The sequence below is a fragment of the Mesoplodon mirus genome (assembly GCF_964341445.2).
Source record: "Mesoplodon mirus genome assembly, chromosome: 2".
NCBI classification, from domain to species: domain Eukaryota; kingdom Metazoa; phylum Chordata; class Mammalia; order Artiodactyla; family Ziphiidae; genus Mesoplodon; species Mesoplodon mirus.
This window is the reverse complement of record NC_138977.1, coordinates 2918705-2935023: the sequence shown is the minus strand read 5'-3', so window position 1 is coordinate 2935023 and position 16319 is coordinate 2918705. Positions and strand designations below refer to the sequence as shown.

Below are 16319 nucleotides of genomic sequence, written 5' to 3'. Positions count from 1 at the left end.
TTTTTCCAACTCTTCAAGTAAAATTGATGCTCTAACAAATAGTATTTATCCTATGGGTACATGACTCTCCCTTCACACAGGCTAGACCATACTAGACCACACCACCAAATGCTAGGGAATTATACATAAAAAGCAGACCTTAGAAAATCGAGAACAAGACAATATAAACAAAATACACATTAATATATTCCCTGATGGACAAATACTTTATGGTTAAACAGTCAAATATTTAAAGTTCCTATTTAAATCAGGTATAAAAGTAAGACCTCACAAATTTCTTTAAAAACAAGAAACTAACAGTAAAGGTGAGAAATAAAATCAAATGATACTAGTTCATAAGGTATATTTTTCCTTTAATGTTAAGTTCAAAATGACAGAAAATATAAGTTCATAATAACTGAATAGAAACAAGCATATATAGAGGGGTGTGTGTGTGTGTGTGTGTGTGTGTATTTCTAATACTTTTAACAAAATTTGTCAAAATGATAATTTTTAAATCAGGAACTAACCAAAAGTAGTGTTTGGTCTTCCTTTAAATATGACCACAGTGGACATTTATAATTACTAAACAATTATGAGGTCTTCATTCATAACTGAAAGAATTGTAACAATGATCTTTTTAACCTATCATTTAATTTGTCTTTAATGGTCATTTTACAAAAGTTTTGAATTGTCTTCTATTTTATCTTTAATAATAATCTTTACAAATGAGTAAAATCTGGAAACATACATTTTCTCAAGCACCAAAACCTGTTTTAACAAATTTTATCTAGCATTAAGAAAAGAAATAATATACACCAATGTACATAACCTTGGCATAATAATAAGCTTATGTATTTAAGAAAATATACAGCAGATTCCAAACTTTCCAATGGGATAGCTAATAAGATGACTTGAAACCTTTCTAAGCATAAATATTTGGGAATAGGCCACGGAAAGTAAAACTTGGCTGCACAGCTCTGTACTCAAAAAGTTCTCAGTCTCTAGTCCCATGCGTCCTATCTCCAATTACTTCCATATGGAAAATATTCAGTTAACATTCACGTCATGCATACCTCTTTTAAAAAGGCATTACAGTAAGCAAAATATCACAGCAAACAACCCCAATTACTTAATCAAGTTTCCAAGTGTAAATGAATTATTTTACAAAAGAGAAATTTGTATATGCACTCCAAGTTTATCATTTTCTGTTCCTTTTATTCTTTTCCTTAGAGTAGAATGATATCTACTCATTACATTATCAATATTAGGATATATTATATTATTGGTGGAAACTCCCCAGCCCCACAGTAGCCCATCACATATGACTTCAGAGCAAAGTTAGAATGAATATCCTTTTTCTATAAACAAGGATACAGATATAAACATAATCTCAATATAGATACCTTCCATCATGCAATATCATTAAGACCCAACCAAAAAGGTTCACTTTTATTTAATCTATTTACTAAAACACAGCCATGTGGTATCTAAAAAAGATCTGCTTTACAATATGCAATACAACTACATTTTGTTTTGTACATAAAAAAGAAACTGTCATATGTCACTTAGACATATGATTGAAATATTAAATAAACTTGTGGCAAGAAATATTAGATGCCAAGTAACTATCAAGGAAGTAGATATGAATTACAATACTTTTTCAGGAAAGGATAGCAGATTATGCAGGTGATTTCTATTTTTTCATCTATTTTGCAAATTCTGGTTAATGTGTTTCTTTACCTATTTAAAATATATGTAACAAACAACATAACCAAGCAATTCTACATTTTATAATTATCAAGGATCATTATGTCTTTTTTAAAATCTTTGTATTAGTATCAGTTTTATTTATGACTCCACATTTAGCATATAGGAAACAACCTTAGATATAGTAGTCACTCAATATTTATTGAATACAATTATTTAACTTTTCTAAGCTTCAGTTTCATCAAAGTAAAACAGGCATAGTAACACCTACATGTTACAACGGCTTAAGAACAAATCAGATAATAAGTACACACAATAGGTGCTAAGATGTTAGCCTGAACCTTAGTTTCAGTAAATACAAATAATTATTGCTATCAGTGAATAGAAAATATTGAGAAAAAGCGTCTGAGAGAAGGGTAGATCAGATCACTGGCTACTAAAGAATAGAAAAGGAGGACTTAAAGTACACAGGATCAAAGATGGCAGTCCCAGGAAGGCAACAGTTCTGGGAGACAGTAAAATAATTTGGATTGGGTATCCCTTAGAGGCTGGTGGTGAAGGGAAAAGAAGGAAGCAAAGGGTAGAAATTAAGTATTCTGCAAGAACAAAAAAGAATTTCAAAAACTGTACAATATACCTACCCATTCCCCCTCACAGACCAAAACAACAAAAAACAAACAAAACAAAAAACTTGTAGATTAAAGAAATTATACTGCACCATACCACAAAAATGCGATTTCGTGAACTGAAAACCTTATAAACTAAGCAAATCCCTCACCCCATCTACATACAACTTGTAATGCTGAGCCATGAAAGGAACAGAAATAGCAGACAACACTAATTTTAAAAGCTACTGTAAGAACACAGACATTCCAAGTCCAAACACTCCAGCTAACGAAAATTCTCACCAAAGGAAAAAAAATCCAGAAACAGCAAAACTGTAAAATAATATTCCAAAATGAATCTGTAACAGACTTTTACATATTTTTTTAAAAATCTTGAACCAGGGGCTTCCCTGGTGGCGCAGTGGTTGAGAGTCCGTCTGCCGATGCAGGGGACACGGGTTCGTGCCCCAGTCCGGGGAAATCCCACATGCCGCGGAGCGACTGGGCCCGTGAGCCATGGCCGCTGAGCCTGCGCGTCCGGAGCCTGTGCTCCGCAACGGGAGAGGCCACGACAGGGAGAGGCCCGCATACCGCAAAAAAAAAAAAAAAAAAAAAAAAAAAAATCTTGAACCAAAAATCAAAAATAGAAACGGTCAAAACACAAGATATGAAACAAGAACTGAGCATGCTCAGGCGGGGGCGGGGGTGGGGGGGGGAATGGAGAAAAAGACAAATCACTTTTAAAATATGTAATAAAGGGACTTCCCTGGTGGTCCAGTGGTTAAGACTCCATGCTTTCAATGCAGGGGGTGTGGGTTTGATCCCTGGTCGGGGAAATAAGATCTCACCCACATGCTGCACTAAGATCCCACATGCTGGCAGGGCCAAAAAAAAAGTAATGAAAAGGAAGGTTGGGGCTTCCCTGGTGGCGCAGTGGTTGAGAGTCCGCCTGCCGATGCGGGGGACATGGGTTCGCGCCCCAGTCTGGGAAGATCCCACATGCCGCGGAGCGGCTAGGCCCATGAGCCATGGCCGCTGAGCCTGCGTGTCCGGAGCCTGTGCTCTGCAACGGGAGAGGCCACAACAGTGAGAGGCCTGCGTACCGCAAAAAAAAAAAAAAAAAAAGGAAGGTTGGATTCAAGTAAAAATATAAAGGAAAATAAGGAACAAGAGAAGGTCAGCCAAGAGAATAAAACTATAGAAGAAAAAAATGATTGGAGAGAAACATTATTAACATATACCTTTAAAGAAGCTATAACATATGTATAACTGAAAACTCAGAAGAATAAAAGCAAAATAAAGGAACAAATATTTAAAACTATAATTTATAGAGTATTTCCAAAACAAAAACAAATATGTATTTGTATGTTGTGGTGGGCAGGAGGAAATACAAGATACATTAATTCTGGCAACAACCTACTATATACTTGGAAAAACCCAGAATAATAAACTTCCAAAATATAGCCTAGTAAAACTTCAAAAGGAAGTAAGGAAAAAAATCTTTGGGTCCTCCAGACAAAAAACACTAGGCCTCTTACACAGGACAGAAGGTAAGGTTGGCATCAGATTTCCAAAGTGCAACAGTCAAAGTGAGGTAACAGTGTAGCATCTTCTTCTAGAAACCCAAGGAATGAAAGTGTAAACTAAGGATTTTACATCCAGTCAAGTATCCTTATAACTACAAAGTCTATTACAGAAATAAACATGCAAGAACTCTGGGACTATACTATTCATAGCCCATTCTGAGCAATCTACAAAAGAATGAGATTCAACCCATTAAAAAAAGACAGCAAAAACTTTGGCAAAAACTTTACAACAGTGGGATAAACATTACTAAAACAAAGATATGGACAAAGACAGAAGAATAGTACTTAAATATTATATTCTCTGACAAATTATCATGCAATTTTTTTAATGTGAAGAAAACAAGTAAAAAACAGAAGAATCAGCTCATTGGAGTTGAACAGGTAATAAGTGAATGTCAAAGGATATTCATTTAATGCAAACAAAGCAATTATCAGCAGTCTAAGCCTTTGCCTAAGGGGACCCTAATGATATTATAAAAAGTATTACTATAAAGTTAGCCATTAAAACAAAAACATCAACCTTCCTAAATAAGAAAATAATCTTCAAAAAGAGTAAAGAAACAGCCCATAGAGAGAGAAGAAAAAAAGTTTACAGCATAAAACAGCAGTAAATGCAATGTATCAATTAGAAGAAACACTGTCATATCAAGATATATAAAAGGCTTAACTCTCCTATTAAAAGGAAAAAGTTTCAAACTGCTTATTTGAAAACAGCATTTACAAAAACAACAAAAAAGATAAAAAATATTTAGGATTAAACATAAATGTGTGAAGTCTCTATAAGGAAAACTTTAAAACACTTCTGAAAGATACGAACCAAAGTAAACAAATGAAAAAAAATCCCCTATTCTTTTGGAAAGGATGACTTAGCCTCATAAAGATACTGATTTCCCCACGTTAATGAGTAACATTATTCAAATAAAAATACCAACAACTGTTTTCCCAGAGCTCAATAAGCTGATGTTCAACTTCACTCATAGAGAATATGTATATATAGTATATTCTTGTTTGTATAAAATAAGAAAATGAATAAAGATACAAACAGAAATGCATGAACACATAATATGCTTATTTTTATAAAAGGACACATAAGGATAAACAAGAAACTAATGAAATTGGTAACTGCAGAGAGTGAAAATAGAAAACAGGCAAGAAGAGAGTAAGACTTTTGAGAATGCCTTTTTACATAGTTTTGACTTTTAGCCATTTTACTGTTTCACTAGCCTCAAAATTTTTTTAAAATTAAATCAGTAATGGGGGCGCTAAAACTGAATAGAAGCAAAAAAAATGAACCTAGTGTTTATCAAACTGGTGGCATAAAAATATATCACTAATTAAAATAATTTATGAGCACAGTACTCTGATGCATACCTTCATTGGGATACATTACATGAACAAAATGCACAGAAATCTTCAGCTTTCTTTACTTACTGGGTTTATTGTTGGCAGTAGTATTGGTGTGGCAATTCCAATATTATATCATGTATATCATAGGTCAGAGAAAATTAATATATGTATATTGATGCTACTGTTAACCAATATCCTCACTGTGGGAGAGGAGAGATCCAAATATGAAACAGGAGAAGAGAAGGACCCTGGGGTACTGGACTGGAATCACAAATATTAGTAGTTTTTTTAAGTATAACTCCTTGCTCCCTGTCCAATGAAAAGAACCCCTAGAAGCAATGACGACCAGTAATACAGAACACATTCAGAGCTCATGAGGTAGCCTGTAAGTACCCAACAAGAGGAATGGGGATTACTGGAGAAATAGCTGTTTCCAGGTCTAGGGGCAGTGAAAGCATAGGGTAATAAGAATGGAACATTTTGTTGTGCCAGAAAGTAAAGAAGTGATCTAAAATGATGGTACATATCAAAGAGACATAAAAACCAGACTGAATGAGTTCCTACTGCTGAATTTTAACATTTTGAGCCTTCAAAAGAAATGTAACAATAATGGATCTTAGCCCACTGAATAAAAAAAGAATCCATGAGCCCACAAGAGATAGTGAAAAAAGGAGGGCAGAAACTCTGCCAGCTAATAAATGTGGGAAGAATAATAAACGAGAAAATCATCATTTTTCAAGCAACAATATAATCAACGGTTCAGGCAAAAATCAACAAAGGATACTAAAATCATTAGGTCAAAGGTTATTGAGAAACAATATTAATTCAGCCTGAAGGCATGGATTAATTACCAAAGGGAAAAATACCTTTGTAATACCTTTACAACAGAGACATTTGGCAGCACCAGCTAAACCAAATAATCTAGCTTAACATCACAAATAATGGAACAAACTAATAATAATACAAAGGGTAAAATAAGCAAACTTTAAGTACATACATATATCAACATGTATAAATCTTGAACACTGAGTGAAAAAAAGCATGTTACAAATGTATGTAAACAATATGATACTACTTAATTTACATTTTAAAACCAAATCAATACTATTTATATTTTTATATAAATGTGTGCATAAAAGTATAAAAAACTTAAAAGATACCTTGAGATTAGTAATTACCTCTTGGAAGCAAAAGAATGAGATCAGAAATCTTCAGCCATATTTTTAATTTATTTTAAAAGTTCTGAAACAATTATAGCAAAATATTAATATCTGTTAATTTGGTCAGTATGGATACATGAGCATTTTATATTCATCCCTGTAATTTTTATACTTTTAAATATTCCATCATTTAGAAATTTAAAATTTTAAATGAATTGCTGCTATACAAAAATTTTAATTCTGTTATACACCTATATAATACTTAGTTCTGTAATTCCTGGTGTTTAAAACTACTGATTTGAAGAACTTTTAATTTAGAAGCAGGCCCCCAGTGCCTCCTTCTGCTTTAATCTCTGATGTAAATTAACAGAAGCAAATCAGCCCTTTCAAAATGATTCTAAAAAGCAAAATGCATTTCATTTACCTAAATAAAAAACAACTTGGAAGGTACACCATCTGAGTGGCATTACACCATCTCTAAAGTTTAATACTTCCTGTATCTCATATTGCTCTTAATATGCATCACCATTTGGAGAACTGAAAGTTTATCCATTCTAATAATTCAGGTTTTTTTCAATCATTTTGACCTGATTTTACATAACCATCCTATTAAAGTTATAACTTTAAATACCAACTAATAAGTCTATAAAAAATCTACTACTGTTGTAAAAATGGTGCACAAAAGATTCTGAAAACTCAAATTTTAAGTGATTTGATCATAAGTTAGTTCTTCGTCACATTCCTTATAATGCTTTAATCTATTTGTAAAAACTTTCTATTTTCTGCTTAAGAGAAGGTCAACGGCTTTCACTTCACTACTCCAACATAATCATGAATTGAAATAAGAACTCTTAGCTCTTTGGACCGACAAAGCTACCAGTATGCCTAAGCCAATAAAGCGATTCCTTCATTAATGCTGCTAATAAAGCAACCTTTTGTTAGTCTATGAAACATCAGAAACCTCAGAGACTCTAACTTTGCAATTTTTCCCTGTTTTTGCCATACGAACTTGAAAGTTCTCTTACATGCCATTTGCTTTAACAACTAAAACATGATCATTCTAGAAATCTGACCTTCCACTCCAGGTAATTTAATAACATATTAGTTCCAACTTCAGAAAGCTGTTCCTAGATGAAACTACTTATATTTTATTTAATTACTCTCTTCTGTTTTCCCATGGAGCCAAGTTGTGTAGAAATCTGTGCCATCTTCTCATAAACAACTAAAGGAACAACACCTATAATAGTCTAAAATGAAGAACAAAAATGTTCATTTACCCAATCAGCATTAATCAATCAACTACAGTAAGCAAGGCATGGAAGATACTGCAAAGATTAATACACAATCCTTGCCCTCGAGCAATTCACTTTAAGGAGTAAGACAGGCATCTAAAAAAATTACTATAAGGTAGCTTATAATAGTATTAACTACTAAATATAATAGCATGAAGGATATCATTAAATGAGCTTAAACAAGATAAGTCTTTAATGAGGAGATTCTTGAGGCTAAATAAAGGAAAGTATACCTTAGGCTTAGTGAATAGCATATACAAAAACAGATACATGAAACACCACAATAAACTCAGACATTTTTAATTAATTTAGCAAGGCTAGAATGTATCATATGTGTAGGGAGTTAGTAGGAAATGTCTGTCAGTCCTTGAAAGGCCATGTTTTTATTGCTCTAGAATTTGGACTTTATTCTATGCAATGGGTAGTCATTAAAAGATTATAAGATATATAAGATTATAAGATATATGGTGTTCAGGTTTGTTTTTTTAGAAAGTTTACTCCTGAGATATGTGAACCCCCAAAAGCTTCTATTTTCAGTAACCTCAGAATACATAATGCTTTGGGGCATGCAGGGTACCCCAGGAATACATGAATGCTAGATTTTCAAATATGATTCATGCTCAGTATAATTATATATCTATTATGTACTACTAATTTAACGTTAGCATTTTCTAAACTAATTGCTAATCAAAGAGAATTATCAATGAATAAATAAAATACTGGTTCTAATAATAATCAGGCATTTTAAACCCCTTCAAAGTATTAGAAAAACATCAGTTTTCATATATTGTAAAGTCATATTATTGGTCAATTTTATGAGTTTCAGTTAAAGTCAACAGATTGCATTTAGAATCTATAAATTAAGTCATAAAATTCAGTTCACTGTAATCCTTAGTGCAAACATCCAAGGTATTGTCTGCCTAGCACCCCTGCCTTCTTCCAAGCACCATCTCTTTTCCCCAACTCCCCACCTTTCACACACATCCCAACAGCTACCTTGGGAACTCAGTGTTCTTACATGACCCTAGACTACAGTGAATTAGTCCAACTTGACCAAGCCATACCAGTGAGTCTATTAATGCTTGGGGCTCAAAAATTAATCAGAACCTCTCTAGAGGCTGATGTGCTAAGATAAAAAATTCAGACTGGCTCTTTCTGCAGGTTTCCCACAATGCAGAAAAGCCAGCCTACACTGAAAAACATGAAGGAAAAAAGTTTATTTAATATACGATTCTGTTTATATTGTGTATGTTTGAAATTCCCCACATAAAAAGTTTTTTTTTACCTGAAAGTTCTGAAGACACATAAACAGTACCTATGTTCTCACCACTAGCTTAATAAATAAAACCTTACCAATATAATTCTCTTCCCTGTGAACCACACCCTGGTTCCATGTCCTATCCCCCACCAACCACAATCCTGAATCCCTCTTCACTTTTAAACATTCTCCAAATATCAGTCTAAATGTCACTTCCTTAGGGGAAGGTCTTTCCTGACTCAAAACACTCACTAGGTTGTGTCCCTATTATGTACTTTCATGGCTTTTATCACAGTTGTGATTAATTTGTTTCAGTACTTCATAACAATCTCTCCAGTGGACTTACTGCTTCCATGAATTCAAGGAAGTCTCTGTTCAATTCTTAGCTGACTACTAAGCTAACTGAGCAAAGACTTCAGTGGCTTCACAACAAAGAACTCAGACTTTACAAAACTAGTTGAGAAAGATCACTTAAAAAAAAAAAAGTAACAACAAAAGCAAGTCTTGAGAGGGAGAAGAAACTGATTTCCAGAGTTGCCATACTATATAATTTAAAGTGTCCAGTTTCCAACAAAAAATTACAAGACATGCAAAGAAAATTCAAAGCATGGCTCATGCACAGAGAAAAAAAAGCAGTCAAAGAAACTATCCCTGTGGAAGCCCTGACACTGGACTTACTAGACAAAGACTTTCAATCAGCTATTTTCAACATGTTCAAAGAACTAAAGGAAAGCATGCCAAAAGAACTAAAGGTCAGATAACAGTATCTCAACAAATAAAGAACATCGATAAGAAGAAAGACATTTTTAAAAGAACAAATAAAAATTCTGGAATTAAAAAGTACAACAGCTAAAATGAAAAACTCACTGGAGGGGTTCAACAGCAGAATTCAGCAGGTAGAAGAAATAATCAGCAAATCCGAAGACAAGTCAACTGAAATTAACCTGTCTGAGGAACAGAAAGAAAAAAGAATGAAGTAACATGAATTGATTCTCAGAGAACCTCTGGGACACTATCAAGCTTACCAACATATACAAAATGGAAATTCCAGAAGGAAAGGAGAAAAGGAGGCAAAAAGAATATTACAAGAAATAGTAGCCAAAAACTTCCAAAATTTGATTTAAAAAGCTAATCTAAATGTATAAGAGATCCTGAATAAGATCAACAACAAATTTATCATCAGAAACCAAGGAGGTCAGAATGCCAAGACTGTCAACCAAGAATATCCAGCAAAATTATCTTTCAAAAATGAAAGAGAGATTAAGAAATTCCTAGATAAACAAAACCAGTGAATTCGTCACTAGCAGACCTGCCTTACAAGTACTAAAATAAATCATTCAGGTTGACATGAAAAGTAATGGTTCTCTTCATTTCTTCATGAATGAAAGCTGTGTCTTTTCATGTCAACCTGAAGTGACAGAACAGATATCTACAGAACATGTCACCCCAAAGCAGCAGAATATACATTCTTCCAAGAATTCTACATATGTCAGGCCAAAAAACAGGTCTCAAAAATTTCAAAGAGAATGAACTCATATAAAGTATCTTCTCCAATCACAAGAGAATGAAAAGAAAAATCAATGGCTACAATAACATGTTACAATATGGATGAACCTTGAAACCATTATGCCAAATGAAATAAGCCAGTCACAAAAGGACAAATATATGGTTCCACTTATATGTGGTACCTTGAATAGTAAAATTCATAGAGACAGAGAGTAGAATAGAGGGTATCAGGGACTATGGGGAGGGGAAGGCGGAGAACTTTATTTAATGGGTAGAGAGCTTTTTTAGTGAGTTTCTGTTTGGGACAATGAAAACGTTCTAGAAATGGATAGTGATGACAGCTGCACAACACTGTGAATTTACTTAATGCCACTGAATTGTATACTTAAAGATGGTGAAAAGGTTGTACTAGGTTCCCTAGAACCCAAAAAGTATTAAGTTCTAACATCTACTAAGTATCAGTCACTATACATACCACCTCATATGATCCCCACAACAATGCTGCCAGGTACTATTAATATCTGTTTTAATGATAAGGAAACTGAAGCACAAAGCAGTTAAGTCATTTAGTCAATGTCACACAGTTAGGAAACAATGGAACCGGGACTCAAACCCTGGCGGTCTGAGTCTTCCAGAGACAGCAAAAGTTTAAAAAACAAAAAACAATTATAGCAGAAATTTAACTACTGTGTTAAACTGCCTAAGTATTCCTTGTAAATATAAAATGGCAAAAATCAAAATACAATCCTTCCCCTTCAATACTTTTAATGTCTATTTGCGTTAATGATAATGTTTAATGGTACAATTATAAGCAAAGCATTTTTATTAATCTCTATTATTTATTACTTCATACTGTCATTCGGCAGTAAGGCATATCAAAGTTTAAAATATATAGTATCAGTATAAAAAATAAGAAAACAACAAGCCCTTAAAGATCATTATCCCTGATAAACACCAAAACTAATAAGCAAAGGAGGAGGCACATTAGAGAAGAGGAAAAGAAAAGGTATTTAGAAATAATCTTTGTAAATAGGAAAGGGGTCTTTCACTCACATGGCTTCCAAGTAAGAAAAAAGACAACATAATAAAGCTCAGGGGGCTTCCCTGGTGGCGCAGTGGTTAGGAACCCGCCTGCCAACACAGGGGACACAGGTTCGAGCCCTGGTCTGGGAGGATCCCACATGCCGTGGAGCAACTAAGCCCATGCACCACAACTGCTGAGCCTGTACTCTGGAGCCTGCGAGCCACAACTACTGAGCCCACGTGCCATAACTACTGAAGCCCATGCGCCTAGAGCCCGTGCTCCGCAACAAGAGAAGCCACCGCAATGAGAAGCCCACGCGCTGCAACCAAGAGTAGACCCCGCTCACCACAACTAGAGAAAGCCCGTGCAGCAACAAAGACCCAATGCAGCCAAAAATAACTAAATAAAATAAATAAATTTATTTTTAAAATAATTAATAATAAAGCTCAGGAGCGTTTTGGAACCAAGTGGCAGGCCTTTTGGACATGGTTTCGATCTAAGGACACAGTATTATTGTTCCTTTTTTATCTGATGCCAATAAAATCAGAAAGAATTACTACCTATCAATCATTCTCTCACATTCATAACTTTTTATAACATACTGACCCATCAATCTAAGTATGCAATAATAGAACAGCTCTCCAATTTTTAAGATATCTTCATTAAAGTAAAGAAAAAAACTACACCAACACAGTCATTTAATAAATTTATTATGTTACGCACTAAGACAGCAAAAATAAATATACCCTGCCCTCTGAAAACTTAGTCTACTGGAGAGATTAATATGGAGTACTCAAATAAACCACAACTGTGATAAAAGCCATGAAAGCACGTAACAGGGGCACTTAACCTAGTGAGTGTTTTGAGTCAGGAAAGACCTTCCCTCAAGGAAGCGACATTTAGACTGAGATTTGGAAATGTTTAAGAGAGAAGAGGGATTCAGGACAGTGGTTGGTGGGAGATGGGACATGGAAACAGGGTGTGGTTCACAGGTAAGAGAATTATACTGGTAAGGTTTTATTTATTAAGATGGTGGTGAGAATATGGGTGCAGTTTGTGTCTTTGTAACTTTCAGATTAAAAAAAACTTTTTATGTGGAAAATTTCAAACATATACAAAATAAACAGAATAGCATAATAAATTCCTATATACTCATTACCCAACTTCAGCAACCATCAACATCCTGCCATTCTTGTTTCATCTATACCGTCCACACCCTGCCACCAACTTGACTGCTGTTTTTATATTTTAGGTAAAATTTACATATATTGATATATACATTTCTTAACTATACAACTTAACTATACAACTCTTGACAGGCAGATAAACTCGGGTAACCCACATCTCTATTAGATTCTCAATGTGTTCATCACTTCAGGAAACTCCCGTCTGCCTCTTCCCAATGGAGCGCCAGCACTCCCCACAACCAAAAGAACTGAACCATGTTCAATTCTTTTGAACAATTTTGAGTTCAATTTTTTTTTAACCACAGATTAGCTTTGCCTGTTCTAGATTCTAATATAAATAGAATCATACCATATCATGCCCAGCATCTTCCACTGTGTTTGTGAGATTCATCTACCTTATTTGCATGCATGTTCCTTTCTATTACTGACTAGCATTCCAAGGTATGAATATACCAAAACCTTTTAATCCATTATCCTATTGACTGATATTTGGGTTTTTCCAGTTATTAACTATAATGAATAAATCTACTACAAAAATTCTTGAAAAGGGCTTTTTGTGGACGTATGTTTTCATTTCTCTTGGGAAAACACCCAGAAGCAGAATTGTTGGATTCAAAAGTAGATGTATGCTTAAACTGATAAATGGCAAATGGTTTTCCGAAGTGGCTCTCCCATTTTATACTCATGCCAGCAACTTATGAGAGTTCTGGGTATCTAACTAGAAAATTTGTTGTTACAGTCTTTTTTAATTTAGCCCTTCTAGTTGGTTTTAAGTGGCCACCTCATGGTTTCAACTTGCATTTCCTTAACGACTAATGTTTATAACTTTGATATATTTTAAAAATTGGGGGTTTTTCTGTTTGTTTGTTGTTTTTTTTTTTTTTTTTGCGGTACGCGGGCCTCTCGCTGTTGTGGCCTCTCCCCGTTGCGGAGCACAGGCTCCGGACGCGCAGGCTCAGCGGCCATGGCTCACGGGCCCAGCCGCTCCGCGGCATGTGGGATCTTCCCAGACCAGGGCATGAACTCGTGTCCCCTGCATTGGCAGGCGGACTTCCAAACACTGCGCCACCAGGGAAGCCCCCAAAATTGGGAATTTTTTAAATGAAGGTGAGGAGTGTACTGACATAGAAAATAACAAGAGCAAATGCTCTGGAGTAAACGATCTATCACATTTGGATAAAGAGGCCAGCAATGGCTATAGCAAGGAACAGACTAGTCACATCACATCGAAATTATCATGAGTTCAGATTCAGACTCTTTGTTTGCGGTGCCTCTGGGATGGCGAAGTGGAGTTATAAAATAGGTCTGGAACTTAGATAAGGAGGGGCTAGAGCAACAGACACGCACATCACGTCATTAGTGAAGATCGGAATGGTGAGACTGCCTGGGGAGAAAGAACAAAAAAGCAAGAGAAACCAGCCAGGACCAAACCTCATGAAATTACAATTTTTAATAACCAAGCGGAAGAGAAGCTTATAAAAAAAAAAAGGCGTAAGAGTAATAGACCCAAAAGGTTTGAAGGAGTTGTCAACAATGCCAAAAGCTGCCAGGAGGTTGTTCTAAGCTGAATTGTGTTCCTTAAAATCCATATATTGAAGCTCTAACTTCCAGTACCTCAGAACATAACTGCATTTGGGAATAGGCCTTTAAAGAGGTGATTCTGTCATCACCTAGGTCTTAATCCAATCTGACTTGTGTCCTTATAAGAGGAAATGCAGAGACATCAAGGATGTGCATCCACAGAGGAAAAACCATGTGAGAAAGACACAGCAAGAAGGTGGCCATTTGCAAGCCAAGGAGAGATGTCTTAGAGGAAGCCAAACTTCTAGACACCTTGATTTTGGACTTCTAGCCTCCAGAATTGGGAGAAAATAAATTTTTGTTGCTTAAGCCACCCAGTCTGTGGTATTTCGTTATGGCAACCCTAGCAAACTAACACAAAGGTCAAGTAAGAGCCAGTCTAAAAATATCCACTCAATTTATTAACACAGAGGTCATTGGTATCATTAGCAAATACTATTTGGTGGAGTGAATAAATTGAAGAGGTGAGTCAAAGGTGAGAAATGGAAACACACTTAAGCAATGATTTCAAGCATCTGGCTAGGAAAGAGAACAAAAAGATCAGTAATGTAGTACCTATGAAGACATATAGTTTTGGTTATTTAAATATTGAGAACTGGGTATGTTTAAACACTGATGAGAAGAATCCAGTGTAAAGAAAGAAACTGAATATACAAAAGAAGGAGGAGATGATTAACAGTTAAGGTACCCCAGAGGGAGGGAAGGAAACGGAGAGAGCCTTAGACAAAAAGCAGTGGTGCCTGTATTTTAACATAAAAGAAGAAAAAATTACGTAAAGACAGTGGGCATCTACGGGTACTCCTATTTCCCTGTGAAGTAATAGGAAAAGCATTCTGGAGGAGGAGAAGGGCCATGGTGGAGGAAGTGTGAGGAGAGTGGAAGACTGAAACAGTTACAGTGACAACGAGACCAGCTGACAAGAGTAATGCAACAGATTTCCAAGCAGTAGTACGGCCTACTTATGGTTGAAGATCACGCATTTTTTTTATTAATTTTTATTGAAGCATAGTTGAAAACAGAATATTATGTAACAGGTATACAACAGTGATTCACACTTTTTTAAGGTTATACTCCATTTATGGTTATTATAAAATGTTGACTATATTCCCAGTATAGCTTATTTTATACATAATAAAACACATCCTTGTAGCTTATTTATTTTATACATAATAGCTTGTACCTCCTAATCCTCTACCCCATCCTGCCCCTCCCTGCTTTTCTCTCCCCACTGGGAACCACTGGTTTATTCTCCATATCTATGAATGCACTTTTTTTTGTTATATTCACTAGTTTATTTTTTAGATTCCACATATAAGTGATATCATACAGTATTTGTCTTTGTCTGACCTAGCATAATACCCTCCCCAAGTCCATCCATGATGTTGCAAATGGCAAAATTTTCATTCTTTTCTATGGCTGAGTAATATTCCAGTGTGTGTGTGTGTGTGTGTGTGTGTGTGTGTGTGTGTGTATACACACACACATACACCACATCTTCTTTATCCATTCATCTGTTGATGGACACTTAGGTTGCTTCCATATCTTGGCAACTGTAAATAATGCTGCGATGAACACTGGGGTGCATGTATCTTTTTGAATTAGTATTTTCATTTTTTTTCAGATATATACCCGGGAGTGAAATTGCTGGGTCATATGGTAGTTCTATGTCTAGTTTTTTGAGATACCTCCATACTGTTTTCCACAGTAGCTGCACCAATTTACATTCTCACAGTGTATGAGGGTTCCCTTTTCTCCACATCCTCACCAACATTTGTTATTTGGGTTCTTTTAGTCATTCTGACAGGTGTGAAATGATATCTCATAGTGGTTTCAATTATCATGAATTTATAATGAAAGAACTATGTCCTTTCAGATGATTTTGACTGCAGCATTCATGTGGTTTACAAAGGGAGGAAGCAGATAATTCTGAATTGGGATTTTGCCAGAGAATTGGGAGAAATACATGCAAGTAAAAGAAATTTAGGATATGGACAAGAAGTAGACAACAGACTCTTAGTTAACAAGAGATATGAAAAATGGAAAAGTATGATGACTGGAAAAATGAGAGGCCAAAAGACTGGAAG

General features: G+C 35.2%; 1 protein-coding gene across 5 annotated transcripts in view; it reads right to left on the bottom strand.

Annotated features, from left to right (window-relative positions):
- Window positions 1-16319, bottom strand: part of FBXW7 (F-box and WD repeat domain containing 7) — a 209254-nt gene that overhangs the window by 155558 nt on the left and 37377 nt on the right. Inside the window, exon 3 of one of the 5 annotated variants that reach the window (XM_082605570.1) lies at window positions 9805-9885. The exons of the other annotated variants lie outside the window; for them this stretch is intronic. The gene's annotated coding sequence lies outside the window, so the exon portion shown is untranslated. The remainder of the gene's footprint in view (window positions 1-9804; window positions 9886-16319) is intronic. 5 annotated transcript variants of the gene reach the window in all.